General features: G+C 45.8%; 1 protein-coding gene across 1 annotated transcript in view; it reads right to left on the bottom strand.

Moving 5' to 3' along the window:
* cds1 (CDP-diacylglycerol synthase (phosphatidate cytidylyltransferase) 1) overlaps positions 1 to 18,000 on the bottom strand; it is a 93,280-nt gene that overhangs the window by 38,931 nt on the left and 36,349 nt on the right. The gene's annotated exons all lie outside the window — the stretch shown is intronic.

The raw sequence follows: 18,000 nt of genomic DNA on the forward strand, positions 1-18,000 counted from the left end.
AAAAACATTGGCAAAAATGAGCAGGAAGACTACAAATAAATTATGCTACCAAAAAAACACACCAATTCTATGACAGAAACATTCACTGCCACAGAATAAAAAGGAGCTCACGCTCTAATATTTGGTAGGACCTCCTTTAGCTTTAATTGCAGCACACATTCAGTTTCAATAAACTTGTGCAATGTTGACAGTAGGGATGCAGACCCAAACCCACGTTCAGGTTCAAGTCCGGATTCGAATCCAGAGGTTCAGGTTGAGGTCCGGACCTAATGAGTCCGGCTGAACTCATGCCATATTTACATAATGTTATAACAGCGTAACACAAGACACTTGGCTCAATTAAGTTAAGACACTTGAACAAGGACGACTATCAAACACAAGGTTTAACTGCAGTGAAATAAACTCAATTTATCTGGTTTATTCATTGTTTTAAACAGAAGCTACAACTTACAAATCACAAGCTACGAGCTACGAGCTAGCAGCTAAACTATAGCTTAACTAGCTAACACACATTCATGTGTTTTACTAGAGGAACAAGAGCATGTTGAGTATTGTTGACAGTCAGTCTGGGTCAAGGGTCAAAGCAACTGTTTCATCTGATACTATGTTTTGTCTTTAGACACATTTCACTCTTTAATGTTCAGATCCATTAGCATCAAAAGTCAGATAAAACCTTCAAACACAAAACACCAGTGCAAATAATTAAGTCAGTGTAAAATAACAGAGTTACAAAAACTAGCATAAAAGTCAACTTGAATCACTATAAAGCATCAACTTATAGTACTATAGCAGTATCAAAAGTAGAATATGAAAATATTTTGCACAACAAATCAAAATAACACATAGTAAGTAAGTACATTTTATTTCTATAGCACCTTTCACAGACAGAAGTCACAAAGTGCTTCACAAAACACAGAAAAAACAATAAAAACACAAAAACTTAGAGTGAGCAATACAAATACAACAATAGGGCTGGGTATTGCCAAGACCCTCGCGATACGTATCCCGATACTTGTATGTCACGATACAATTCCCTCATTACGATACATATATCGATACTTTTTTGAAAAAGGGGTCTTAATGTTTACCAAATGGGCATTTGTTTTATTCCGGATAAGACAATGCATGAATTTTCATTTTTATCCACAAAGCTTATGCAAAGAACACATTCAAGTAAAGTTGCCAAACAATTGGCAAAGTCTGAACAAAATAAATAATAGCAGTAACTTGAATGAATGTAAACATGGCTATCTTAATTAGCCTTCTAATAGTGAAAACGTAGGGGCCCATCCCCTAGTGGGGACCGGCAATGCTGGCTTCAGCTGGACTGGGATACTCCTGGAAGTAGTTCACCTGTGGGGTCTGGTTGGCCTTGCCCCACTCCCCTGTCGCGGGGGGCGGGCGGGTCCTTCGTGGGTCCATAAGGAGTAAATGGACGTGGTTTATCTGGTGTGTAATGTGTGTGAGAGTCTTTTTGTTGTTGTTTTGGTCTTAAAATCCAGTTTCTTCGGGTCGGGCTCGCACTAAGCTAAGTAGCGCTAGCGCGGAAGTGGCCGCGGCTAACGCTAACAGGCGTTCAGCGGGGCCCTGTTGGATAGTTGTATTGTTTAACCGCTCGGTTTTATTGTTTAACCGTTCGGTTTATGTAGTGTAGAGAAGGGAAGATGTGTGTGATGTGGTGTCAGGTTTGTGTCCGTTTTTTTGCCTCCGGTTCGGCTGTTGTGGTGGCCTCGGGGCTGTGCTAGCTCCGGGGCTAAAATGGCGGTCTCGGGGCTAAGTTTGCTCCGGGGCTGCGTTGAATTTGTATAAAATAAAGGGGTGAAAGGAATGAAATCAATGAAAAAGGAAATCGAATAGAATGGAAAAAGGAGGCGTGTAACAGTAGCGACGTTCCGAGCCCAAAGCTTTTCTTCAGGCCTGTGTAGAGCTGGTGCACGGTGTGTGTCTCAGTGGTTCCGGGCTCTTTACCGCCCTCTACAGGAGGGAGCTTCTAAACGGCCGCCCAGACAATTTGTAATAAATTAACGTTATTGAAAAGTATCGATACGCGTATCGATACGCGTATCGATATTTTGAACACAGCCCTATACAACAATATACAGTAAAATCAGTCCGAGAAACAAAAACAATTCAAAGGCTTGACTAAATAAAAAGGTTTTAAGCTGACCCTTAAGCAATAACTGAGTCCAGTGACCGTAGGGAGAACGGAAGATGGTTCCAGAGTCTGGAACACTCTGGAAGGATCTGTCTCCTCTGGTCCCAAAACCAGTGCGAGGAACCAACAGTTCCTGGTCCAAGGACCTTAGTGAGCGAGAGGGAGTGTACGGTTTAATCAGATTGCTGATGTACAGAGGGACCGGACCATTTAAAGCTCTAAAAGTCAGAACAAGAATTTGAAACTGTTTCCATGGAGACGGGCTCCAGTGAAGGGCTCTGAGGGTGAAATGTGGGCCCTTCTATTTGTGCGGGTCAAGATCCTCACTGCAGAGTTCTGGACCAGCTGCAGACGAGAGAGTTCCTTCTTGTTAAGACAGGAAAACAAACTGTTACAATCGTCTAAACGTGAGACACAAATGCATGAATTATAAGTTCCAGATCATTTTGAGACACCATTTTCCTGAGCTTAGAGATTTTCCTCAACTCAAAGAAACAGTTCCTCGTCAACAGCTTAGAGTGGTGCTCTAAAGACATGTCTTTGTCAAAGACAACACCCAAGTTTCTAAGACTTGGTTTTACAGTCTGGCCTAAAACACCCAAGTACTGGTTTATCCCTGGAATGACATCATCAGGGGCAATAATCAGAGTTTCTGTTTTGTCAGCATTTAGCTGCAGAGTTTTTACTCAGCCATTGTTTAATTTGCACTAAACAACTGACCAAGGAGTTCAGCTTCTGGATCTCAGAAGGTTTAAAAGAGCTGAATATCGTCATGAACAGGTGGTAGGACACATCACTAAACTCTTTAATGATCATTCCCAGGGGGATTATATAAAGCAGAAATAAGACGGGACCCAAAACGGAGCCCTGAGGAACTCCACACAACAGATCAGCTGAGTCGGACATTATTTGGTTTGCAGCGACACTAAAGCTCCGACCGGATAAATATGAGGAAAACTAATGAAGAACTGACCCTGATCGTCCAATCAGGTCCCTCAGTCTGTTTAACAGGATATGATGGCCGACGGTGTCAAAGGTCAACCGTGCAGACAGATCCAACAGAACTAAAACCGTGCATGTTCCAGAATCAGCAGACGTCATAATGTCACTGGACACTTTCAACAATGCGGTTTCCGTAGAATGATGTTTGCGGAAACCAGATTGAAAAGAGTCGTGAATGTTTGACTGATCAAGGAAATCTGACAATTGTTCAGAGCCACATTCTCCAGGATCTGGGACATGAACGGGAGCTTTAATATGGGTCTGAAACTTTAGGGTCTGTCGGTTCCAAGTTTGTTTTTTTCAGTAAAGGCTCAACTATGGCATGTTTAAATGGAGCAGGAAAAACACCGGGAGAACCCAGGGGCCAATAACATCAAACACTTTGAGGAAGAGCCTGCAGGGAAGGGCATCTGATGTACAAGAGGAGGGTTTCATCTTGGTCACCAGAGCTGAGATGTCTTCTAGAGTGACAGGCTTAAAAGACCAATTTTGGGAAACAGGCTCCACAGAAACAGGTTTATCAGACAAAAGGAGTGGGATTTGGTCTTTGATCATCTTGATCTTATCGATGAAGAACATGAGTTCGTTGCTTTGCAGGAAACAGGAGTCACTGCAGCTGAAGGACAAACAATAGAATTTATAGAGTCAAACACTTTGGGGTTTTTCTTGTTGGATGTTATTAGCTGGAGGAAGTAATCAGATCTGGAACTTTCCATCATTTCATTGTAAGATGACACAAGATCTCTGAGGTGTGACCTTTGACCTCAAGACTGGGGGTTTTCCACAGACGCTCAGTTTTCCGACATAGTCTCTTTAGATTTAGGATATCTTCATTTATCCAAGGACAAGCTTTTTTCTGTGATGACAAAGTGGATTTTACAGGTGCCTGATCTAAAATGGATAAACAGTGTCTGCTAAAGGAATGAATGAAACTGTCCACATCAAGACAATTCATAAACAATGAGGATCAAACACAGCAGAACAATGACGGCTGCATTTGCAGTGATAATGCTCCTCTGAGACCTGATGTTTGAGGCACAGGCTCAGGAGAAAAGTTCAATTCAAATAAAACACAGAGGTAACAACACCAGGTCTAAAGTGAAAACACCAGGTCTAAAGTGTGTCCCTTTTGGTGAGTGGGACCTGAGACATGCTGCTCAAAGTTAAATGTTTCAGTCAAGGTTAAAAGATCCTTTGCAGGGCATGATGAGCCATCGACCCAAATGTTCAAATCCCCAAGAATTAAAACATTTTCCAGCTTTATAATAGAAGATAAAAAGTCACTAAAGTCCTTTAAAAAGACAGCAGCAAGACCAGGGGGCGGGGACTAAAACACAGTAAAAAGGACTTGAAGAACCAACTTTAATCATCTGTGCTTCAAAGGAAGTGAAAGTGTGTGAGTCGATGACTTTACACATGTGACGGTCCTGGGACACGACTGCCAGACCTCCTCCACGTGACGGTCCTGGGACACAACTGCCAGACCTCCTCCACGTGACGGTCCTGGGACACGACTGCCAGACCTCCTCCACGTGACGGTCCTGGGACACGACTGCCAGACCTCCTCCACGTCGACCAGGGCGAGGCATCGCAGAAACGGAGCAGCCAGGTGGGCAGAGTTCATTTAGATGAATAAACTCACCCTCTCTCTGCCATGTCTCCGTAAGACACATGAAATCAAGGTTATGTCTCGTAAAAGTTCATTCAAGGAAAACGCTTTGTTGGCAATTGAACGGGCATCAACAAGCCGAGCCGGACCGTGGATGACGTCACGTCCATCGGTTCAGCTGAGCGCAGCGGGACCTGTCGAAGGCACGCGTTACGGTCACGTGATTCACATCTGTTTCACCGGTAATCCAACGAAAACAAGGAAGCGGACTGTGGCGGTGGACCCCAGCGCTCATAATTCCAGCGGCGTGCAGGCTCCAGGAAAACAGCCGCCACATCCCGCGCAGGCTCCAGGACCGGGGCAGCCGCCACATCCCGCGCAGGCTCCAGGAGCGGTGCAGCCGCGATGGCCCGTGCAAGCTCCAGGACCGGTGCAGCCGCAATGACACGGGCAGGCTCCAGGACCGGTGCAGCCGCGATGGCCCGGGCAGGCTCCAGGACCGGTGCAGCCGCGACGACCCGGGCAGGCTCCAGGACCGGTGCAGCCGCAATGACACGGGCAGGCTCCAGGACCGGTGCAGCCGCGATGGCCCGGGCAGGCTCCAGGACCGGTGCAGCCGCGACGACCCGGGCAGGCTCCAGGACCGGTGCAGCCGCGATGGCCCGTGCAGGCTCCAGGACCGGTGCAACCGCGATGGCCCGGGCAGGCTCCAGGACCGGTGCAGCCGCGATGGCCCGTGCAGGCTCCGGGAAAGCAGCCGCGCTGACCCGGGCAGGCGGCGAAGACGGCGACGGCGAACAGCCGCAAACATCGAGGAGCGGGATCAGGCATAAGCACCGAGCACGACTCCCAATGTCCAGGCTCGTGTGCTCCGAACACAAGGCTCGTCTGCACTTCACTGCACCAGACCTTGTGCCTCGTCTCCTCTGCTTCCTCCTCTTCCCCGGCCTCGGGACAGTAGCAAAACGATAGGTGAGTTGGACGGACAAACAAGAGGTGGCGGAAAGGCTTGATTGTACCTGTCCCATGTGTCGAAAAGCGACTCCATCGACGCTTTGATGCGGAAAAGTGCGCCACAGTCATTAACCCGCACAGCAGACACACAACAGTAATGTCTGGGCTGATAAAACTGCATAAGTTGTAACTATCGTCACTAATAAGCGGAATAACAAGAGTCGAGTGGATACACGGTTCACTTCAGTGTTCACGTGTGGAGACACGGTTCACTTCTATAAACTTATTTCACCGGCTTCAACTTCTGCCCTGAAGACGCGTGTGTCACTAATTAGGGTCCGGGTGCTCCATTGACAGCGACGCATGGCAGTGTTTACGCCTTTTCAAGCGCAAATTTCGCGATCTATGGAAAGTTTAAGATGGTTTAGATTATAGAACGAAAATGATATAGTATGTGAGTGCTATATTTGTTGATGAGTCCAGAACCGAATCACCGGGGTTTCGTTTTTTTTGGACCTGAACCGAAACGTTTTCCAGTCCAGTCCAAGTCCAGATCCGGTCCTTCGTAGCGGTACATCCCTAGTTGACAGATGTATTTCCCTCAAGCGTGTCATTGTTCCTCACACAGATCTTCAGTGTGTCATTGTTCCTCAAACAGATCTTCAGCGTGTCATTGTTCCTATCACAGATCTTCAGCGTGTCATTGTTCCTATCACAGATCTTCAGTGTGTCATTGTTCCTCACACAGATCTTCAGCGTGTCATTGTTTCTCACACAGATCTTCAGCGTGTCATTGTTCCTCACAAAGATCTTCAGCGTGTCATTGTTCTCACACAGATCTGCAGCGTGTCATTGTTCCTCACACAGATCTTCAGCGTGTCATTGTTCCTCACACAGATCTTCAGCGTGTCATTGTTCCTCACACAGATCTTCAGCATGTCATTGTTCCTCACACAGATCTTCAGCGTGTCATTGTTCCTCACACAGATCTTCAGCATGTCATTGTTCCTCACACAGATCTCCAGCGTGTCATTATTCCTTACACAGATCTGCAGCGTGTCATTGTTCCTCACACAGATCTTCAGCGTGTCATTGTTCCTCACACAGATCTTCAGCGTGTCATTGTTCCTCACACAGATCTTCAGCGTGTCATTGTTCCTCACACAGATCTGCAGCGTGTCATTGTTCCTCACACAGATCTTCAGCGTGTCATTGTTCCTCACACAGATCTTCAGCGTGTCATTGTTCCTCACACAGATCTTCAGAGTGTCATTGTTCCTCACACTGATCTTCAGCATGTCATTGTTCCTCACACAGATCTTCAGCGTGTCATTGTTCCTCACACAGATCTGCAGCGTGTCATTGTTCCTTACACAGATCTGCAGCGTGTCATTGTTCCACAAAAAGATCTGCAGCGTGTCATTGTTCCTCACACAGATCTTCAGCGTGTCATTGTTCCTCACACTGATCTTCAGCGTGTCATTGTTCCTCACAGAGATCTTCAGCTTGTCATTGTTCCTCAGACAGATCTTCAGCGTATCATTGTTCCTCACACTGAATTTCAGCGTGTCATTGTTCCTCACACTGATATTTGTTCCTCACACTGATATTCAGCGTGTCATTGTTCCTCACACAGATATTCAGCGTGTCATTGTTCCTCACACTGATATTCAGCGTTTCATTGTTCCTCACACTGATATTTAGCGTGTCATTGTTCCTCACAGATCTGCAGCGTGTCATTGTTCCTCACACAGATCTGCAGCGTGTCATTGTTCCTCAAACAGATCTTCAGCGTATCATTGTTCCTCACACTGAATTTCAGCGTGTCATTGTTCCTCACACTGATATTTGTTCCTCACACTGATATTCAGCGTGTCATTGTTCCTCACACAGATATTCAGCGTGTCATTGTTCCTCACACTGATATTCAGCGTGTCATTGTTCCTCACACTGATATTTAGCGTGTCATTGTTCCTCACAGATCTGCAGCGTGTCATTGTTCCTCACACAGATCTGCAGCGTGTCATTGTTCCTCAAACAGATCTTCAGCGTATCATTGTTCCTCACACAGATATTCAGCGTGTCATTGTTCCATAGACATATCTTCAGCGTGTCATTGTTCCTCACGCATATATTCAGTGTGTCATTGTTCCTCACACAGATCTTCAGCGTTTCATTGTTCCTCACACAGATCTTCAGCGTGTCATTGTTCCTCACACTGATCTTCAGCGTGTCATTGTTCCTCTCACAGATCTTCAGCGTGTCATTGTTCCTCACACAGATCTTCAGCGTGTCATTGTTCCTCACACAGATCTGCAGCGTGTCATTGTTCCTCACACAGATCTTCAGCGTGTCATTGTTCCTCACACAGATCTTCAGCGTGTCATTGTTCCTCACAGATCTTCAGCGTGTCATTGTTCCTCACACAGATCTGCAGCGTGTCATTGTTCCTCACAGAGATCTTCAGCGTGTCATTGTTCCTCACACAGATCTTCAGCGTGTCATTGTTCCTCACACTGATATTCAGTATGTCATTGTTCCTCACACATATCTTCAGCGTGTCATTGTTCCTCTCACAGATCTTCAGCGTGTCATTGTTCCTCACACAGATCTTCAGCGTGTCATTGTTCCTCACACAGATCTTCAGCGTGTCATTGTTCCTCACAGATCTTCAGCTTGTCATTGTTCCTCACACTGATCTTCAGCGTGTCATTGTTCCTCACACAGATCTTCAGCGTGTCATTGTTCCTCAACCAGATCTTCAGCGTGTCATTGTTTCTCACACTGATCTTCAGCGTGTCATTGTTCCTCACACTGATCTTCAGCGTGTCATTGTTCCTCACACTGATATTCAGCGTGTCATTGTTCCTCACACTGATATTCAGCGTGTCATTGTTCCTCACAAAGATATTCAGCGTGTCATTGTTCCTCACAAAGATATTCAGCGTGTCATTGTTCCTCACACTGATATTCAGCGTGTCATTGTTCCTCACACTGATATTTAGCGTGTCATTGTTCCTCACAGATCTGCAGCGTGTCATTGTTCCTCACACAGATCTGCAGCGTGTCATTGTTCCTCACACAGATCTTCAGCGTGTCATTGTTCCTCACGCAGATCTTCAGCGTGTCATTGTTCCTCACGCAGATCTTCAGCGTGTCATTGTTCCTCAAGCAGATCTTCAGCGTGTCATTGTTGCTCACACAGATCTTCAGCGTGTCATTGTTCCTCACGCAGATCTTCAGCGTCTCATTGTTCTCACGCAGATCTGCAGCGTGTCATTGTTCCTCACACAGATTTTCAGTGTGTCATTGTTCCTCACACTGATCTTCAGCATGTCATTGTTCCTCACACAGATCTTCAGCGTGTCATTGTTCCTCTCACAGATCTTCAGCGTGTCATTGTTCCTCACACAGATATTCAGTGTGTCATTGTTCCTCACACAGATATTCAGTGTGTCATTGTTCCTCACTGATATTTAGCGTGTCATTGTTCCTCACAGATCTGCAGCGTGTCATTGTTCCTCACACAGATCTGCAGCGTGTCATTGTTCCTCACACAGATCTGCAGCGTGTCATTGTTCCTCACACAGATCTTCAGCGTGTCATTGTTCCTCACACAGATCTTCAGCGTGTCATTGTTCCTCACGCAGATCTTCAGCGTGTCATTGTTCCTCAAGCAGATCTTCAGTGTGTCATTGTTCCTCACATAGATCTTCAGTGTGTCATTGTTCCTCACACAGATATTCAGCGTGTCATTGTTCCTCACACTGATATTTAGCGTGTCATTGTTCCTCACACAGATCTGCAGCGTGTCATTGTTCCTCACAGATCTGCAGCGTGTCATTGTTCCTCACACAGATCTGCAGCGTGTCATTGTTCCTCACACAGATCTTCAGCGTGTCATTGTTCCTCACACAGATCTTCAGCGTGTCATTGTTCCTCACACAGATCTTCAGCGTGTCATTGTTCCTCACACAGATCTTCAGCGTGTCATTGTTCCTCAAGCAGATCTTCAGCGTGTCATTGTTCCTCACATAGATCTTCAGTGTGTAATTGTTCCTCACACAGATATTCAGCGTGTCATTGTTCCTCACACTGATATTTAGCGTGTCATTGTTCCTCACACAGAGCTGCAGCGTGTCATTGTTCCTCACACAGATCTTCAGCGTATCATTGTTCCTCACACAGATCTTCAGCATGTCATTGTTCCATAGACAGATCTTCAGTGTGTCATTGTTCCATAGACAGATCTTCAGTGTGTCATTGTTCCTCACACAGATCTGCAGCTTGTCATTGTTCCTCACACAGATCTTCAACGTGTCATTGTTCCTCACACAGATCTTCAGCGTGTCATTGTTCCTCACGCAGATCTTCAGCGTGTCATTGTTCCTCAAGCAGATCTTCAGTGTGTCATTGTTCCTCACATAGATCTTCAGTGTGTCATTGTTCCTCACACAGATATTCAGCGTGTCATTGTTCCTCACACTGATATTTAGCGTGTCATTGTTCCTCACACAGATCTGCAGCGTGTCATTGTTCCTCACAGATCTGCAGCGTGTCATTGTTCCTCACACAGATCTGCAGCGTGTCATTGTTCCTCACACAGATCTTCAGCGTGTCATTGTTCCTCACACAGATCTTCAGCGTGTCATTGTTCCTCACACAGATCTTCAGCGTGTCATTGTTCCTCACACAGATCTTCAGCGTGTCATTGTTCCTCAAGCAGATCTTCAGTGTGTCATTGTTCCTCACATAGATCTTCAGTGTGTAATTGTTCCTCACACAGATATTCAGCGTGTCATTGTTCCTCACACTGATATTTAGCGTGTCATTGTTCCTCACACAGAGCTGCAGCGTGTCATTGTTCCTCACACAGATCTTCAGCGTATCATTGTTCCTCACACAGATCTTCAGCATGTCATTGTTCCATAGACAGATCTTCAGTGTGTCATTGTTCCATAGACAGATCTTCAGTGTGTCATTGTTCCTCACACAGATCTGCAGCTTGTCATTGTTCCTCACACAGATCTTCAACATGTCATTGTTCCTCACACAGATCTTCAGCGTGTCATTGTTCCTCAGACAGATCTTCAGCGTGTCATTGTTCCTCACACAGATCTTCAGCGTGTCATTGTTCCTCACACAGATCTTCAGCGTGTCATTGTTCCTCACACAGATCTTCAGTGTGTCGTTGTTGCTCACACAGATCTTCAGCGTGTCGTTGTTCCTCACACAGATCTTCAAGGTGTCATTGTTCTCACGCAGATCTGCAGCGTGTCATTGTTCCTCACACAGATCTTCAGCGTGTCATTGTTGCTCACACAGATCTTCAGCGTGTCATTGTTCCTCACACAGATCTTCAGCGTGTCATTGTTCCTCACACAGATCTTCAGCGTGTCATTGTTCCTCACACAGATCTTCAGGGTGTCATTGTTCCTCACACAGATCTTCAGCGTGTCATTGTTCCTCACACAGATCTTCAGCGTGTCATTGTTCCTCACAGATCTTCAGCGTGTCATTGTTCCTCACACAGATCTGCAGCGTGTCATTGTTCCTCACACAGATCTTCAGCGTGTCATTGTTCCTCACACAGATCTTCAGCGTGTCATTGTTCCTGACACTGATATTCAGTGTGTCATTGTTCCTCACACAGATCTTCAGCGTGTCATTGTTCCTCTCACAGATCTTCAGCGTGTCATTGTTCCTCACAGATCTTCAGCGTGTCATTGTTCCTCACAGATCTTCAGCGTGTCATTGTTCCTCACACAGATCTTCAGCGTGTCATTGTTCATCACACAGATCTGCAGCGTGTCATTGTTCCTCACACAGATCTGCAGCGTGTCATTGTTCCAAACAGATCTGCAGCTTGTCATTGTTCCTCACACAGATCTTCAACGTGTCATTGTTCCTCACACAGATCTTCAGCGTGTCATTGTTCCTAACACAGATCTGCAGCGTGTCATTGTTCCTCACACAGATCTGCAGCGTGTCATTGTTCCTCACACAGATCTTCAGCGTGTCATTGTTCCTCACACAGATCTTCAGCGTGTCATTGTTCCTCAGACAGATCTTCAGCGTGTCATTGTTTCTCACACTGATCTTCAGCGTGTCATTGTTCCTCACACTGATATTCAGCGTGTCATTGTTCCTCACACTGATATTCAGCGTGTCATTGTTCCTCACACTGACATTCAGCGTGTCATTGTTCCTCACACTGATATTCAGCGTGTCATTGTTCCTCACACTGATATTCAGCGTGTCATTGTTCCTCACACTGATATTCAGCGTGTCATTGTTCCTCACACAGATATTCAGCGTGTCATTGTTCCTCACACTGATATTCAGCGTGTCATTGTTCCTCACACTGATATTCAGCGTGTCATTGTTGCTCACACAGATCTGCAGAGTGTCATTGTTCCTTACACAGATCTGCAGCGTGTCATTGTTCCTTACTCAGATCTGCAGCGTGTCATCGTTCCTCACACAGATCTGCAGCGTGTCATCGTTCCTCACACAGATCTTCAGCGTGTCATCGTTCCTCAGACAGATCTTCAGCGTGTCATTGTTTCTCACACTGATCTTCAGCGTGTCATTGTTCCTCACACTGATCTTCAGCGTGTCATTGTTCCTCACACTGATCTTCAGCGTGTCATTGTTCCTCACACTGATATTCAGCGTGTCATTGTTCCTCACAAAGATCTTCAGCGTGTCATTGTTCCTCACACAGATATTCAGTGTGTCATTGTTCCTCAAACAGATATTCATCGTGTCATTGTTCCTCACACAGATCTTCAGTGTGTCGTTGTTCCTCACACAGATCTTCAGCGTGGCGTTGTTCCTCACACAGATCTTCAGCGTGTCATTGTTCCATAGACAGATCTTCAGCGTGTCATTGTTCCTCACACAGATCTTCAGCGTGTCATTGTTCCTCACACAGATCTTCAGCGTGTCATTGTTCCTCACACAGATCTTCAGCGTGTCATTGTTCCTCACACAGATCTTCAGCGTGTCATTGTTCCTCACAGATCTTCAGCGTGTCATTGTTCCTCACACAGATCTGCAGCGTGTCATTGTTCCTAACAGAGATCTTCAGCGTGTCATTGTTCCTCACACAGATCTTCAGCGTGTCATTGTTCCTCACACAGATCTTCAGCGTGTCATTGTTCCTCACACTGATATTCAGCGTGTCATTGTTCCTCACACTGATATTCAGCGTGTCATTGTTCCTCACACAGATCTTCAGCGTGTCATTGTTCCTCACACAGATCTTCAGCGTGTCATTGTTCCTCACACAGATCTTCAGCGTGTCATTGTTCCTCACACAGATCTTCAGCGTGTCATTGTTCCTTACACAGATCTGCAGCGTGTCATTGTTCCTTACTCAGATCTGCAGCGTGTCATTGTTCCTCACACAGATCTTCAGCGTGTCATTGTTCCTCACACAGATCTTCAGCGTGTCATCGTTCCTCAGACAGATCTTCAGCGTGTCATTGTTCCTCAGACAGATCTTCAGCGTGTCATTGTTCCTCAGACAGATCTTCAGCGTGTCATTGTTTCTCACACTGATCTTCAGCGTGTCATTGTTCCTCACACTGATCTTCAGCGTGTCATTGTTCCTCACACTGATATTCAGCGTGTCATTGTTCCTCACACTGATATTCAGCGTGTCATTGTTCCTCAGAAAGATCTTCAGCGTGTCATTGTTCCTCACACAGATATTCAGTGTGTCATTGTTCCTCAAACAGATATTCATCGTGTCATTGTTCCTCACACAGATCTTCAGTGTGTCATTGTTCCTCACACAGATCTTCAGTGTGTCGTTGTTCCTCACACAGATCTTCAGCGTGGCGTTGTTCCTCACACAGATCTTCAGCGTGTCATTGTTCCATAGACAGATCTTCAGCGTGTCATTGTTCCATAGACAGATCTTCAGCGTGTCATTGTTCCTCAGACAGATCTTCAGCGTGTCATTGTTCCTCACACAGATCTTCAGCGTGTCATTGTTCCTCACACAGATCTTCAGCGTGTCATTGTTCCTCACACAGATCTTCAGCGTGTCATTGTTCCTCACACAGATCTTCAGCGTGTCATTGTTCTCACGCAGATCTGCAGCGTGTCATTGTTCCTCACACAGATCTTCAGCGTGTCATTGTTCCTCACACAGATCTTCAGCATGTCATTGTTCCTCACACAGATCTTCAGCGTGTCATTGTTCCTCTCACAGATCTTCAGCGTGTCATTGTTCCTCACACAGATCTTCAGCGTGTCATTGTTCCTCACACAGATCTTCAGCGTGTCATTGTTCCTCACACAGATCTGCAGCGTGTCATTGTTCCTAACAGAGATCTTCAGCGTGTCATTGTTCCTCATACAGATCTTCAGCGTGTCATTGTTCCTCACACTGATAGTCAGTATGTCATTGTTCCTCACACAGATCTTCAGCGTGTCATTGTTCCTCACACAGATCTTCAGCGTGTCATTGTTCCTCACACAGATCTTCAGCGAGTCATTGTTCCTCACACAGATCTTCAGCGTGTCATTATTCCTCACACAGATCTTCAGCGTGTCATTGTTCCTCACACAGATCTTCAGCGTGTCATTGTTCCTCACAGATCTTCAGCGTGTCATTGTTCCTCACACAGACCTGCAGCGTGTCATCGTTCCTCACACAGATCTTCAGCGTGTCATTGTTGCTCACACAGATCTTCAGCGTGTCATTGTTCCTCACACAGATCTTCAGCGTGTCATTGTTCCTCACACAGATCTTCAGCGTGTCATTGTTCCTCACACAGATCTTCAGCGTGTCATTGTTCCTCACACAGATCTTCAGCGTGTCATTGTTCCTCACACAGATCTTCAGCGTGTCATTGTTCCTCACACAGATCTTCAGCGTGTCATTGTTCCTCACACAGATCTTCAGCGTGTCATTGTTCCTCACACTGATCTTCAGCGTGTCATTGTTCCTCAGACAGATCTTCAGCGTGTCATTGTTTCTCACACTGATCTTCAGCGTGTCATTGTTCCTCACACTGATCTTCAGCGTGTCATTGTTCCTCACACTGATATTCAGCGTGTCATTGTTCCTCACACTGATATTCAGCGTGTCATTGTTCCTCACAAAGATCTTCAGCGTGTCATTGTTCCTCACAAAGATCTTCAGCGTGTCATTGTTCCTCACACAGATATTCAGTGTGTCATTGTTCCTCAAACAGATATTCATCGTGTCATTGTTCCTCACACAGATCTTCAGTGTGTCATTGTTCCTCACACAGATCTTCAGTGTGTCATTGTTCCTCACACAGATCTTTAGTGTGTCGTTTTTGCTCACACAGATCTTCAGCGTGTCATTGTTCCATAGACAGATCTTCAGCGTGTCATTGTTCCTCACGCAGATATTCAGTGTGTCATTGTTCCTCAAACAGATATTCAGCGTGGCATTGTTCCTTAGACAGATCTTCAGCGTGTCATTGTTCCTCACACAGATCTTCAGTGTGTCATTGTTCCTCACACAGATCTTCAGCGTGTCATTGTTCCTCACGCAGATCTTCAGTGTGTCATTGTTGCTCACGCAGATCTTCAGCGTGTCATTGTTCCTCACGCAGATCTTCAGCGTGTCATTGTTCCCACGCAGATCTGCAGCGTGTCATTGTTCCTCACACAGATCTTCAGTGTGTCATTGTTCCTCACACAGATCTTCAGCGTGTCATTGTTCCTCACACAGATCTTCAGCGTGTCATTGTTCCTCACACAGATCTTCAGCGTGTCATTGTTCCTCACACAGATCTTCAGCGTGTCATTGTTCCTCACACAGATCTCCAGCGTGTCATTGTTCCTCACACAGATCTTCAGCGTGTCATTGTTCCTCACACAGATCTTCAGCGTGTCATTGTTCCTCACACAGATCTTCAGCGTGTCATTGTTCCTCACACAGATCTTCAGCGTGTCATTGTTCCTCACACAGATCTTCAGCGTGTCATTGTTCCTCACAGAGATCTGCAGCGTGTCATTGTTCCTAACAGAGATCTTCAGCGTGTCATTGTTCCTCACACAGATCTTCAGCGTGTCATTGTTCCTCACACTGATATTCAGTATGTCATTGTTCCTCACACAGATCTTCAGCGTGTCATTGTTCCTCATAGATCTCCAGCGTGTCATTGTTCCTCATAGATCTTCAGCGTGTCATTGTTCCTCACAGATCTTCAGCGTGTCATTGTTCCTCACACAGATCTTCAGTGTGTCATTGTTCCTCATAGATCTTCAGCGTGTCATTGTTCCTCACACAGATCTTCAGCGTGTCATTGTTCCTCACTAAGATCTTCAGCGTGTCATTGTTCCTCACAGATCTTCAGCGTGTCATTGTTCCTCACACAGATCTGCAGCATGTCATTGTTCCTCAGACAGATCTGCAGCGTGTAATTGTTCCTTACACGAATTGCAGAGTGTCATTGTTCCTCATACAGACCTGCAGCGTGTCATTGTTCCTCACACATATCTTCAGTGTGTCATTGTTGCTCACACAGATCTTCAGCATGTCATTGTTCCTCACACAGATCTTCAGCGTGTCATTGTTCCTCTCACAGATCTTCAGCGTGTCATTGTTCCTCACACAGATCTTCAGCGTGTCATTGTTCCTCACACAGATCTTCAGCGTGTCATTGTTCCTCACACAGATCTTCAGCGTGTCATTGTTCCTCACACAGATCTTCAGCGTGTCATTGTTCCTCACAGATCTTCAGCGTGTCATTGTTCCTCACACAGATCTGCAGCATGTCATTGTTCCTCAGACAGATCTGCAGCGTGTCATTGTTCCTTACACAGATCTGCAGAGTGTCATCGTTCCTCATACAGACCTGCAGCGTGTCATTGTTCCTCACACAGATCTTCAGCGTGTCATTGTTGCTCACACAGATCTTCAGCATGTCATTGTTCCTCACACAGATCTTCAGCGTGTCATTGTTCCTCACACAGATCTTCAGCGTGTCATTGTTCCTCACACAGATCTTCAGCGTGTAGTTGTTCCTCACACAGATCTTCAGCGTGTCATTGTTCCTCACACAGATCTTCAGCGTGTCATTGTTCCTCACAGATCTTCAGCGTGTCATTGTTCCTCACACTGATCTTCAGCGTGTCATTGTTCCTCACACAGATCTTCAGCGTGTCATTGTTCCTCAGACAGATCTTCAGCGTGTCATTGTTCCTCAGACAGATCTTCAGCGTGTCATTGTTTCTCACACTGATCTTCAGCGTGTCATTGTTCCTCACTGATATTCAGCGTGTCATTGTTCCTCACACTGATATTCAGCGTGTCATTGTTCCTCACAAAGATCTTCAGCGTGTCATTGTTCCTCACACAGATCTTCAGCGTGTCATTGTTCCTCACAAAGATCTTCAGCGTGTCATTGTTCCTCACACAGATATTCAGTGTGTCATTGTTCCTCAAACAGATATTCATCGTGTCATTGTTCCTCACACAGATCTTCATTGTGTCATTGTTCCTCACACAGATCTTCAGTGTGTCATTGTTCCTCACACAGATCTTCAGCGTGGCATTGTTCCTCACACAGATCTTCAGTGTGTCGTTGTTGCTCACACAGATCTTCAGCGTGTCATTGTTCCTCACACAGATATTCAGCGTGGCATTGTTCCTCAGACAGATCTTCAGCGTGTCATTGTTCCTCACACAGATATTCAGCGTGGCATTGTTCCTCAGACAGATCTTCAGCGTGTCATTGTTCCTCACACAGATCTTCAGTGTGTCATTGTTCCTCACACAGATCTTCAGCGTGTCATTGTTCCTCACACAGATCTTCAGTGTGTCATTGTTGCTCACACAGATCTTCAGCGTGTCATTGTTCCTCACGCAGATCTTCAGCGTGTCATTGTTCTCACGCAGATCTGCAGCGTGTCATTGTTCCACACACAGATCTTCAGTGTGTCATTGTTCCTCACACAGATCTTCAGCGTGTCATTGTTCCTCACACAGATCTTCAGCGTGTCATTGTTCCTCACACAGATCTTCAGCGTGTCATTGTTCCTCACACAGATCTTCAGCGTGTCATTGTTCCTCACACAGATCTTCAGCGTGTCATTGTTCCTCACAGATCTTCAGCGTGTCATTGTTCCTCACACAGATCTGCAGCGTGTCATTGTTCCTAACAGAGATCTTCAGCGTGTCATTGTTCCTCACACAGATATTCAGTATGTCATTGTTCCTCACACAGATCTTCAGCGTGTCATTGTTCCTCACAGATCTTCAGCGTGTCATTGTTCCTCACACAGA

This window comes from Eucyclogobius newberryi, unplaced genomic scaffold (assembly GCF_026437365.1).
Source record: "Eucyclogobius newberryi isolate DKJ021-1_F unplaced genomic scaffold, fEucNew1.0.hap1 SCAF_6, whole genome shotgun sequence".
NCBI classification, from domain to species: Eukaryota; Metazoa; Chordata; class Actinopteri; order Gobiiformes; family Gobiidae; genus Eucyclogobius; species Eucyclogobius newberryi.